Source organism: Vicugna pacos, chromosome 23, assembly GCF_048564905.1.
Source record: "Vicugna pacos chromosome 23, VicPac4, whole genome shotgun sequence".
In the NCBI taxonomy this organism is placed as follows: Eukaryota; Metazoa; Chordata; class Mammalia; order Artiodactyla; family Camelidae; genus Vicugna; species Vicugna pacos.
The window spans coordinates 22999864-23011877 of NC_133009.1; the positions used below are offsets into that span (position 1 = coordinate 22999864).

The 12014-nt window shown below is 37.1% G+C and overlaps 1 protein-coding gene across 3 annotated transcripts in view; it reads left to right on the top strand.

Moving 5' to 3' along the window:
* NVL (nuclear VCP like) overlaps window positions 1-12014 on the top strand; it is an 80311-nt gene that overhangs the window by 46786 nt on the left and 21511 nt on the right. The window lies entirely within an intron of this gene.

Genomic DNA, 12014 nt, shown 5'->3' on the forward strand with positions numbered 1-12014 from the left:
TTTTTATGTAAGCTATAATTAAAAACAAAACAAAACAGTATTATTGCCTGGATTCCATGAGATTTTTTTTTTCTGTGTTAATTCTTAGAAAGTTACTTTATTGGCAGAGAACACTTGCAACATATACTTTTGACCACAAAGTATTATGAGAATATATGTTCTACGGTTTTTCTCAAGCTTACAGGAAATAAGAACCAGACTCTTTTCACTGTATCTGAAGGTTGAAGATTGATTTTTAAGGTTTTATACTGGAAGCATGTCCCTATAACTGAACTGCACTTAACTTATTTAAAATTGTTTATAAGCTTACACTCTGTGAGGAAGTTCGAAAAAGGCTCAGAGCTTCAAAAGTACTGCAGGTGGCTTTTACTCTGGGTCCTAAATTCTCTTCATACTGTTTAGCACTTTGCCATCCGTACGAGCCACTCTGTCATACAGCTGCTCCTGCATTGATATTAATGTTAATGATGTCTGCCAGCAATGATATGGAACTTGAATTGCTTAAATGGATTTATTAGTTGTGAAACTGATGTAATTTTTCATTTCTTGTATGTTAATATAGATACTGAAACCTCATGAATTATATGTACCGTTTCATTTTAAAATGAAAAATTGAGAGATGTTACGATTTTTACTTCGAGTCCTTTTTGAATTAGACATAACCGGTTTTGAGTCCTGGCTGTAGCACTTCATATCTTAACTAACTTTTCTCTTTCAACCCCAGCAAGTCTACACTAACTGAGTAGACTGTATTTCAGTTCTGACACTAACCTCCTGGAGTATGTTAGGACCTGCAGGTTAAGGGAGTCAGTCGTCTACAAGACTGCCCCATGTCAGATGCCAGCTGCAAGTGGTGTCTCCAGGACACCACACTTCTGACCTTCCTGCTGCAAACTTGGGGATTCCCATGACCCCCTTGGATTCAGTAACTCACAGGAATGACTAACAGAACGCAGAAAAGCATTGTACTTAAAATTGCAGTTTATTATACAGGGTACATGTAAGTTAGGGAATGCAGAACTTCCATACCCTCTCTCTAGAGTCAGGGCACATCACCTTACTGGCACATCATTGTGTTCATTAAACAGGAAGCTCCCTCCATCTCACCCATTCCTTTGGTCACCAGAGTTTTACTGGGATTTCATAATATAGCCACAGTTGGTTGACTCATTGGCCATGTGGTTGAACTCAGTCTCCAGCCCAGCCTTACCTCCCCAGTTGTCTGCCTCTAAATTCCAGCCCTCTGATCCCATGGTTAGTCTTTCTAGACTAACCAGCTCTAACCTGAAGTTATCTTGGGTCCAACCTTGCGTCACCTCATTAGCATAACAAAGACAGTCCTGTCACCCAGGAAGGTCTGTGCCAGAAACCTGGGCAGAGACGGAATGTATTCTTTATTATACCACATTAATCCCGGGCTTCATCTTGCTACCAGTTATTTCTTCAACTATAAAATAGGGATAATGATACCTAATAGGCAGTATGGTCACAAAGGTTAAGTGATGTTGGTAATGTGTCTGCCATGGTGTGTGGCAAGGAGCTGTTTAATAATCATCATTGTCATGAGCACTTTTGGTATTAGCAGTAGGATCAGTCATTAGGTTATAAAGTCAGAGTCATCCTAGAGGAAACCTTGAAAGTCTCTCAAACTTGGACAGAATCACATCCTACCCTTCCTGAGCAGCTACAGATCTTTTCTAACAAATTTCAAGAAGACAGTCAGCTCTTTTTTCATATTTGTTTATTGCAAACACTCTTACCTTTTAGTTTAATCTCTGTAGATTAGAAAATAATAAGACTGGGTTTTACCTAAATCCCCTCCTTCGAAACAGTTCAGCTACATTACCTTTTCTCATGAATTTTTCCCCCCTGATCTTTTTAGTCATCTTTGAATTCTTTGAATTCTTCAAATTCTCCTTAGTTGTAAAACCCAGAACTGATGTTAATCATTTATGTTGTGGTTAGCCAGTGAATGACAAGGTGAATCATCCTGTGGTACCTCTGTTTTGTCCTTTCTAGTGTCTTTGAGTGTTATCTTCCTCTCCACTATACCTCACCCATCCCTTTCTCCCATAACAAACCCCATTGCAGTGAGAGTCCACATAAATTAAAAATAGATGTTCCAGATCTTTTTACTTGTATTGATGCTTATTTGGCCATTCTGTTCTGTTGTATACCATCCTGGGACATTCTGGTTTGATTGTTTATAACTTGTTTTTTGCTCAGCTTTAAGAAATCCCTTCTTGCCTGACTTTCTGGTTAGCTATTCCTGTATAACAAACTACTTCGATACTTAATGGTTGTCAAATCACCATTTTTGCATTGCTTGTAATTTTGGAGGTCAGCAGTTCAGGAAGGGCTTGTCCAGTTGGTTCGTCTCTGATCCACATGCCACCAGCTGGAGAGGCTGGGCCAGAGGATCCCCTTCGAAGGTGATGTCTTACTCACATGTCTGGTGCCTTAGTTCTCCTTGGTATCTCTTCTATCTCTCCCACCCCCAATCCCAAGTCGTCTCCATGTGGCTTGGCTTCCGTTAGCGTGGTTCTCTGAGTATTCGCACTTCTTACATGACAGCTGGATTCCAACAGATGAAGGCAGAAGCTGCCATTCCTCTTGAATTCAGGCAAGGCCCAGAACCAACAAGTTCTGTTGGTCAAGGGCAGTGACAGGAAGGGCCAGATTCAAAAGAAAAGAAATGGGAATGTAAAAAAAATTGTAGTTATCTTTACTTCTTACATATGTTTTTCTTTCATCACATTCTTTGTTGTATAACAATGCAGGTTTTGTGCATTCAGTCTTAGAGTTTGGTGTTGTAAATCAGTCATATCAATATAATTTTCTTTACTTTCTCAAAAGATTGACTCCTTTACTCATCAAATATTTATTGAATTGTTATTACATGCCCCGTCCTACTGAGCTAACAATTTAGAAAATTTTTTTACCTCTGTATATTCTGATTTGGGGCTGGAGAACAGGGGGTAAATAATAGACAAAAAATAAAATAAAATAGGGTAAGAGGATGGAGAATGACTGGTGGCTGGGGAGAGGAATGCCCATTGAGATATCATGGTACAGGAAGCCTTCTTCAGAATAAGTGACGTGAGCATGAACTCAAACAATGTGAAGGGTCGAGCCATGCAAAAATCTGGGAGAAGGCATTCCAGGTAGAGAACAAACAATAAGTGTAAAGGCCCTAAAGTGAGAACAGGTTTGGCGTCCTGGAGAATTGGCAAGAAGGCTGGTGTGTCTGGAGTGAAATGAGTCAGGGGGACACTGACGGAGAGGTGCAAGGGGCCTTTTAGGCCACTGTAGGGGATGTGGATTTTATTCTGCTGTGCTGGGAAGCCATAGGAGGGTTTTGAGTGGGGGAGTGATGTGATCTGATTTTCCATTTCTTTTTTTAAAATATGTGACTTTTTTTTTTACTCTGTATTTTGAAACAATTATAAATTCACAGGATATTATAGAAATAATGTCCAGAAGTTCCATGTACCCAGTTTACCTCAGTTGTTCATTTTTAGTAACTGTGGTACAAAATCAAAACCAGGAAATAGATATTTGTTTGATTTGTATGTCTGTTTATTTCTGTGCCATTTTAGTACATGTATAGATTCCTGCAGTCACCACTGCGATCAACACAGGAACTGTTCCGTCACCACAGAGATCTCCCTTGTGCTATCCCTGTATAGTAACAACCACCTCTCTCCCACCACCCCTAACTCAGGGCAACTGCTAATCTGTTCTCCATCTCTATAACTGTGTCACTAAGAATTTTATATAAAAGTCCTCATACAAAATGTGACCTTTTAGGTTGGTTTTATTTACCTAGGCTAATGCCCTTGAGATTGATTCAAATTCCTGTGTGTATCAGTAGTTTGTTCCCTGTCAGGGCTGAGTAGTATTCTGTGGTGTGGAGGTTCTGGTTTGTTTAACCAGTCTCTTCTTGGGCGTGTTATTGTTTCCAGTTTTTGACAGTTACAGGTAAAGCTACTATGAACATCTACATATAGGTTCTTGTGTGGACATAAGGCTGCATTTCTTTGGGATAGATGCCTAGGAGCATGATTGCTGGATCGTATAAGTATATGTTCAGTTCTTTAAAGAGATTGTCACGCTCTTCCTGAGTGGCTGTAATTTCTATTAATTCTAAGAGAGAACCAGTTTCTTTGCGTATTTGCCAGTATTTTCTGTTGTCACTATTTTTTATTTTAGCTATTCTAAGAGATCTATAGTGACAGCTCATCATGGTTTTATTTGGTGTTTCTCTAATGGCTGAAGAGAACTTTCTTTTCATGTGTTTCTTTGCCATCATTATATCTTCTTCAGCAAATTGTTTCTTTGTGTCCTTTGCCCGTTTCATTTTCTAGAAGTGGGACTGTATATATATTTTTTATTATTGAGTTTTGAGAGTTCTTTATGTATTCTAGATGTGAGTCCTTTGTCGTGTATGTGATGTGCAGTATTTAGTCCCAGTCTGTAGCTTGTCTTTTCGTCATCTTAACCACAGAGATCCAATGTTAATGTTCCCTTTTATATATTGTACTATGGAGATCATGTCTAAGATCTGTTTTTCAGAACTATATCCCAAAGATTTTCTCCAGTGTTTTCTTCTAAAAGTTGTATGGTTTTATGTTTTACATTTAAACCTGTGATCCATTTTTAGTTAACTTTTATGTGAGGTGCAAAGTTTTATTAGGTGAAAGGTTTTTCTCCTCTATGGATATCCAGTTGTTCCACCACCATTTGAAGAGACTATCCTTTCTCCATTGAATCACTTTTGTACCTTTGTCAAAAATCAATTGGTAAATACCAGCAGTGAACAACTGAAATTTAAAAATAAAAACACAATACCATTTACTTTGGCACCAACAGGAAAGAAATGGAGAGACAGACAGACAGACAGACAGATGGACTTAGGTACAAATCTAACAAAATATATATAAAATCTATGTGAAGCAAACTATAAAACTGATGAAAGAAATAAGAGAAGATTGAAATAAATGGAGAGACACTCCCTCATACATGATAGGAAAACTCAATATTGTCAAGATGCTTGTCTTCCCAACTTAGTCTATAGATTTGAAGCAATCCTAGTCAAAATCTGAGCAAGTTTTTTTGTGAATATTGACAGATATTCTAAAGTTTATTTGGAAAAGCAAAAGACCCAGGAGAGTTAACACAATATTAAAGGAGAAGAATAGAGTTGGAGGACTGACACTGCCCAACTTCAAGACTTACTATTAAGAAAAAAAAAAAAGCCTACTGTAGAGCTACAGTAATCAAGACAGTGTGGTTTTGATAAAGGAATAAGAAAAATAAATCAATAGAACAGAAATAGACCCACATAGATAGTCAACTGATCTTTGACAAAGGAGCAAAGGCAATACAATGGAGAAAGGATGGTCTTTTCAACAAATGGTGCTGAAACAACTTCACACTCACGTGCAACAAATCTAGACACAGACCTTACACCTTTTATAAAAATTAACACAAAATTGTGTTCTTAACCTTGGGAATCTGTGATTAGAATTTAGGGGGTCTTTGAACCTGAATATGAAAAACTTTCATCTTAATTTCACAAACCCCTAACTGAAATTTAGCATTTCCTTAAATTATGAATGTTGGCAGCAGGCCAGAGTAGTATTGGCATACCTGCAGCTGTCACCAACAAAATCATAGATGTTTCTGTGTCACCTTACAGTTGTTGCAGAAATCACAAAATACTATTTATACCCATACTACTACAAAATTACAATTTTATCAGACCTGCTGTTTAAGATATTAATAAAGAAGTACATATATTATAAATATCAAAAGTTTGTTTTTCTAACAGCTTTATAACTTTTAATACCATTGATTTCTTTGTAATCCTGTGTATTTTGTCTTATGCATTGAAAACCATTTTTTTTGAGAAGTCCATAAACACTGCTATATTCCCAAAGGAATCCTTAACACAGAGGATCCTCTGAGTTAGAAGATCTACAGTCCAGGGGAGAATTGATGTGGGCTTGGTGGGAGAAGTAAGAAGCTGACCCCACTTTGGGATATGTTTTGAAGATAAAACCGAAAGAAAGTGCTGAAATTAGATGTGGTTGTGAGAAAGAGAATAAACAAGGGTTACTGTTAGATTTTTTTTACCTAAAAAACTAGGTAAAAAATTTTGCTACTTACTAAGATGGAGAGCACTTGGAGACAAGTAGGTTTCTTTTCTGTTCTACAATCTCTCTCATGGCATGAAGGTAAATCTGTCCCATTTTCTTTACACGTCCATATTCTTTAAAGCTCATCATTGATAACAACTGGACTTCGTAGAGTATTGCTAAATGCTATATAAGCACTCTGTTAAGTGTTTCACCTTGTTAAACCTCACAACAACCCTGTGAGGAAAGTACTGTTATATATGCATACTAATGTTGCATAAATTAAAGGTCAGTGAGGTTAAATTATTTGCCCAAGGCTATAGAGCTGAAAAATGGTGGAGCAGGGATTTGAATCAATCTGCCTAACTCTAAATAATCATAATCATCATACGAGCACTTGTATGCCAACATTGCTGTAAGTACTTCCGATAATTACATCATTCAATCTGCACAGTTAGAGCTCTGAAGCAGATTCTAATTACTTTGCCCCAGATAAGTTAGCAAGAGGCAAAACCAAGATTTGACCCCCTAGGCACTCTCTGAATTATACTTTCTTTAAGCACACGTTCATTCCCTGTTCATTCTGTACCATGGTTACCTCTACAAACAAACATTGGAGTTTGTTTTGTTATGTCTCAGCTTTTGAATGGTGTTTTGTGTGACCAGGTTCCTGTAAATTGACAAAACTCCCTAAGAGAATGGCCGAAACAGGTCTTGAGCTTGTGGATCCAATTAGTGAATGGCATGAAAAAGAAAAACCCACACATGAAGACATCAGTTAAAAGTCAAATGACCCTGAAAAGCTTATAACAAAAACTGGTTATCTGCACCCCGCTCCCCATCCCCTGCCCAGAGTCAATTACTGGTAAATTCATTGAGCTATTTTTTTTTCTGTATTTCTTTCATATTTTCAAATAATATGCCCATACTGCTGCCTTATCAATTTCACACACTACCCATTAACTCCTTTTTAAGATAGATGAAAATTCATTATCTTATATTCATTCACCCTTTCTCCCCATACACAGCCCACTCCACCATCGCTGCCACACCATCCACACCATCTATTCTTTCCACTCCATCCTCCTAATGTATTTATAATACAGTTTTATCACAACTTTTGGTTAAATTACTAGTCAGCATTTACATTACCATGACTACGTAATATTTCTCTCTGCTGACCCAAGAATAACACTATGATTAGGTTTCCTTTTTCATATAACCTTTTTATTCTTAGATTGAAACTCCTGATTTTTCTTTTGCTTTGTTCTGTGTTCTAATCCTTCACCAGATACGTTATCTACAGTACTCAGTATTATTTATCAGATGATGTGTCAGTGCCATTTGGTTTTTTGTTCATTCTGGAGCTTTCTGTCCTGTTCCACTCTGGTCTGGTGCCATCTAGGTGTGTGGTACAAATAGCTGTTATTTCAGGACTTGTTTCCTGCTTTTTTTTGTTTTGTGCTGTGTCTGATCTTATGTTTGTCTCTTGGTTTACTCTCTCACTTTGCTAGAGCTTATCTTTCAGTGACTTTCCTAGGAGAGATCATGGAAGAGGTAAATTTTTTGATTTCTTTTATATTTAAAAGTATCTTTATTCTACTCTAATTATTGATTGGTAGCCTGACGGGTATAGAATTCTGAGTTGAAAATTTTTTTTTCATAAATTGTAGACATTGCTTTTCTTCTTTTAAACATTTTATGTCATTCTGATCCTTTTTAATGTGACTTTTTATTTGTTTTATATGTATGCTTAGCACTTGGTGGATCTTAAACCTCTTGAATTGATCTACTAAATTTCTTCTCTTCTCCTATTTTCTCTTTTATTCTTTTTCCCTGATTTTTGAGGTACTAATTTTTAGAAAGTAAATCAAAATCCTGTCCTCACCATTCTACTTTTGGTTATTCTGAAGAACTGTGACAGCCCTCTTCAAATGTGTGGTCTACCAAAGTCCATCCCCTGATCTGGAAATAAAACCACATCCCTGTGCTCAACCAGAGGAGATGAAGCTCCATGTGCAAATTACATCTTGACCACAGATACCCTACATGTAACTTCTTCTGCACACATCTTTGCACTCTCTTCCTTAAATAGCACTCCTGTAAAGGATATTCTCATTTGAGGATCAGTTTCCACTGAATCCCCTGTCTAGCTGATTAAAAACTCCTGCGCAACATACGTAGGTTATGAAACCCAAATGGCCACACTGGCTTAATCCTTTTTCCTCTATTCAGTAGGTGTCTGTTTCCTACCAGTAGCAATTCAGTATCTAGAAAGAATTTCTGCCCTCCATATATGTGTGCAGTCGAAAAGATACGTAAGTAAATTGTGACATGTAAGCCTCTTCTGAGCAGGGAGTAAGTTAGTCTGCAGTTTTATATTTGAGAGTTGGCTTCTAGTTCAGGTTTCTACCCATTATAACACCTTATTATTTATCAGATGAAAGAGTGGATGACTTACAAAGAAGACTGATTTTATTCATAGTAAAATATTCAGCTACTTAAGTTCCAAGTTAAATGCAGTGTTTTGAACCTTACCTATCTGTTTTGAATGGCCTTGGATCATGATTGAATGATCCTTCAAGGTGACTGAACAATCACTTGGTGCCATGGTCAAGCCTGTATGTCTTGCCCTTTGGCGAAGTACTGCCCTTTTAAAGTTATTTTAGGCCCTGGCATTCCTTGTGCTGGCATACAGGTACCCAGGTGCTTGATAGAACTCAGTAAGTATTTTTTTAATGAATCATAAGAAGAGATTTAATTCTGTTTTATGAAGGCTGTCTGATCTTGTAATAATTTTCGCTGGACATACTGATAGTCTCATTAGTCCGAGGATCCAAGTTTGAAAAAAAAAAACAGCTTTATTTAGATATGTAATATAACCATCAGTTTTACCCATTTTAAAAATACAGTTCAGTGGCTTTGAGTATAATTACAGAGGTGTGCAGTCATCCCAACAATCTAATTTTAGGACATTTCTATCACCCTAAAAGGAGATCTGTGTTTGTTAACAGCCACTCCCCATTCTTCCCCCACCTCTAGCCTTAGGCAACCACTGGTCTACTTTCTGTCTCTATGGACTTCCCTGTTAGAGATGTTTTATATAAATAGAATCATACAGTATGTGGTGGGGTATGGTGTCCAGCTTCTTTTACTCACAAGTTTTCATAGTTCATAGATATTGTAGAACGTATCACTTACCTCATTTCTTTTTATTGCCAGATAATAGTCCATTGTGTGGAGATGCAACATTTTATTTATTCATCGGTTGATGGACATTTAGGTTGTTTCTACTTTTTGGCTGTTATGATACTGCTGCTGTGAACATTCATGTACAGGTTTTTGTGTGGACATTTGTTATAGTTTCTCTCAGGCAGATACCAAGAGTAGAATTGCTGGGTCATGGTAAATGTACGTTTAACATTTTGAGAAACTGCCAAATTCCTTCCCAAAGAGTCTGTGTCATTTCATATTCCCACTAGTAATGTGACAAAGCAGTATATGAGCGTTCAAATTTCTCCACATCCTCACCAATACCTGTTACTGTTTGTCTTTTTTATTATAGCCATCTAGTGGATACAAGGTAGTACAAGTCAGTAATCATACAAATGGTTTGCATATGTATTTTCTCTTTTCAGTTTCTTGATGGTGTCATTTGAAGAACAAAATCTTGACTCTGAGTTTTAGGCCTGAAAAACTGGAAGAATGCGTTGGCATTAACCAAGATGGGAAGGACAGTAGTAGGGCCCTATTTAGGGAGGTGATGGGAAAAGATCAGGATCTCAGTCCTGTCATGTTTAAGACGCCTATTAGTCAAATAGAAGTGTTGGGTATGAGCCAGCTTTTCTTTGAGAAATTATGCAACGCACAGAATTTTGTAAGAGCTTTTGGTAAATCATAGTGTAAGTCATCGTATGTGTGTGTGTGTGTGTGTGTGTGGATACGTATATATTTTTTAATGTATTTAAAGTATTCAGGATGATTTACCGTAAATGAACTAAGTAAATAATTCCTTAAAATAATCAACTAAATAATACTAAGTGTGATATTTGTTAGAGAATGTAGGTGATTATAAAAGTACTAAACTAAGGATGCTTTCTAATTACAATCAAGATTAGGATTCTTTACATCAAGCTTTTATTTGCGGGCATGCAAATCTGACTTTAAGGTCTGTATTTGTATATTTAAGATAAAAGATGTTTCACAGCATAGTATTGGCATAGACCTACAGAGCATTGAATAATAGCATCAAAAAATATTCCCACAAATATTTGGACAATTTTTTTATATAAAGCACAAAGGCAATGCAGTGGGAAAAGGATGGCCTTTTTTCAGTAGTTCTAGAACAATCAGATATCCATATGCGAGAAAATGAACTTTAATCCATACCTCTTACCACATGCAAAAATTCACTCAAAATGAATCAAAGACCAATGAAAACCCAAAGCTATAAAACTCCAGGAAGAAAACATAGAAGAAAATTTTTTTCTACCTTGGATTAAACAAAGATTTCTTAGATATGACATTAAAAAGTCTTTTAGAGCAAATGCATAAATTGAACTGATCTTCAAAAGATGCTACTAAGAGAATCCAAAGACAAATCACAGACTGAGAGAAAATATTTGCAAAGTGTATTATTTAATAAAGAGGTTTATATCCAGAATATATAATGAACTCAACAACAACACTTAACTCAAACTCAACAACAACAAAAAAGACATTAAAAATAGGCAGAAGATTTGTATAGACACCTTGCCATAGAAAGTGTGCAGGTGGCAGATAAATACATGAAAAGGTGCTCAACATCATTTGTCATCAAGGAATTATGCAAACTGAAGCTGCAATGAGCTATTACTACAAACCTTAGAATGACTAAAATTAAAAAGACTGTGCTATGTATTGGCAAGGATGTGGAGGATCTTGAACTCTCATACTACCCATAGAAAGGTAAAATGGTACAACTGGTTTGGAAAACAGTTTGTTGATTTTGAAAAGTTAAGCATACACCTACAGTGTTATAGCCGTACTACTTTTCATCGCACACTTAGGTGTTTACTGCAGAGAAATGAAAACATACATAAAGGCTTGTACATGAGTGTTCGTAGCAGCTCTATTCGTAGTAGTCCAAAACTGGAAACAAACCAAATGTCTGTCAGCAGAAGAACTGATAAACAAATGTGGCATTTCCATGCAATGGAGTTATGCTCAGCAATAAATGAGAGTGAAGTACTACTACACATAACAGCCTGGGGGGATCTCAAAATAATTATGTTGAGTAAAAGAAAGCAGATAGTACATAGTGTGTGATCCCACTTATGTAGAATTCTAGAAAATGCAAACTAATCCATAGTGACAGGACAGACGGGTGGCTGCCTAGGAAATAAGGGGATTCAGGGAAAGGCAAGGGAGAAGGGTTAAAAGGGGATCCTCAGTAATTTTTTATAGTGCCAAGGTTCCCTGAGATCAGAATGTTTGAGAACCTTTGCCTATAAAAAAGGTTGAGTCAGATGACCCATAGGCTTGTCAGATGGTGCTCTAGCATGATAGTGAAAGTGTTGGGCTTCATTCTGCAGAGGGGAGCAGGAATTGAGAGAACTGAACATGTATTTTAGGAGGATAACCCTCCTCTGCATTCTCCAGAGAGGATAAGTTTAGAAACAGACCGGTTAGGGGGACAGTACATTTGGCCTTGACTGAGGGTCAAGGTAATGGGAGGCAGATTTGATAGAATTGATAGAATGTGTCTCCAGTTAGAGGGAAGGGAGAAACCTGCCTGGTATTTGGGGGTCCAGCAGCGATCATTATCTGAGATGGAGAATCCTGGAGGAAAGCAGGTTTGGGGCACGAAGGGGGTGGGTGGATTTTTGGCTTTCT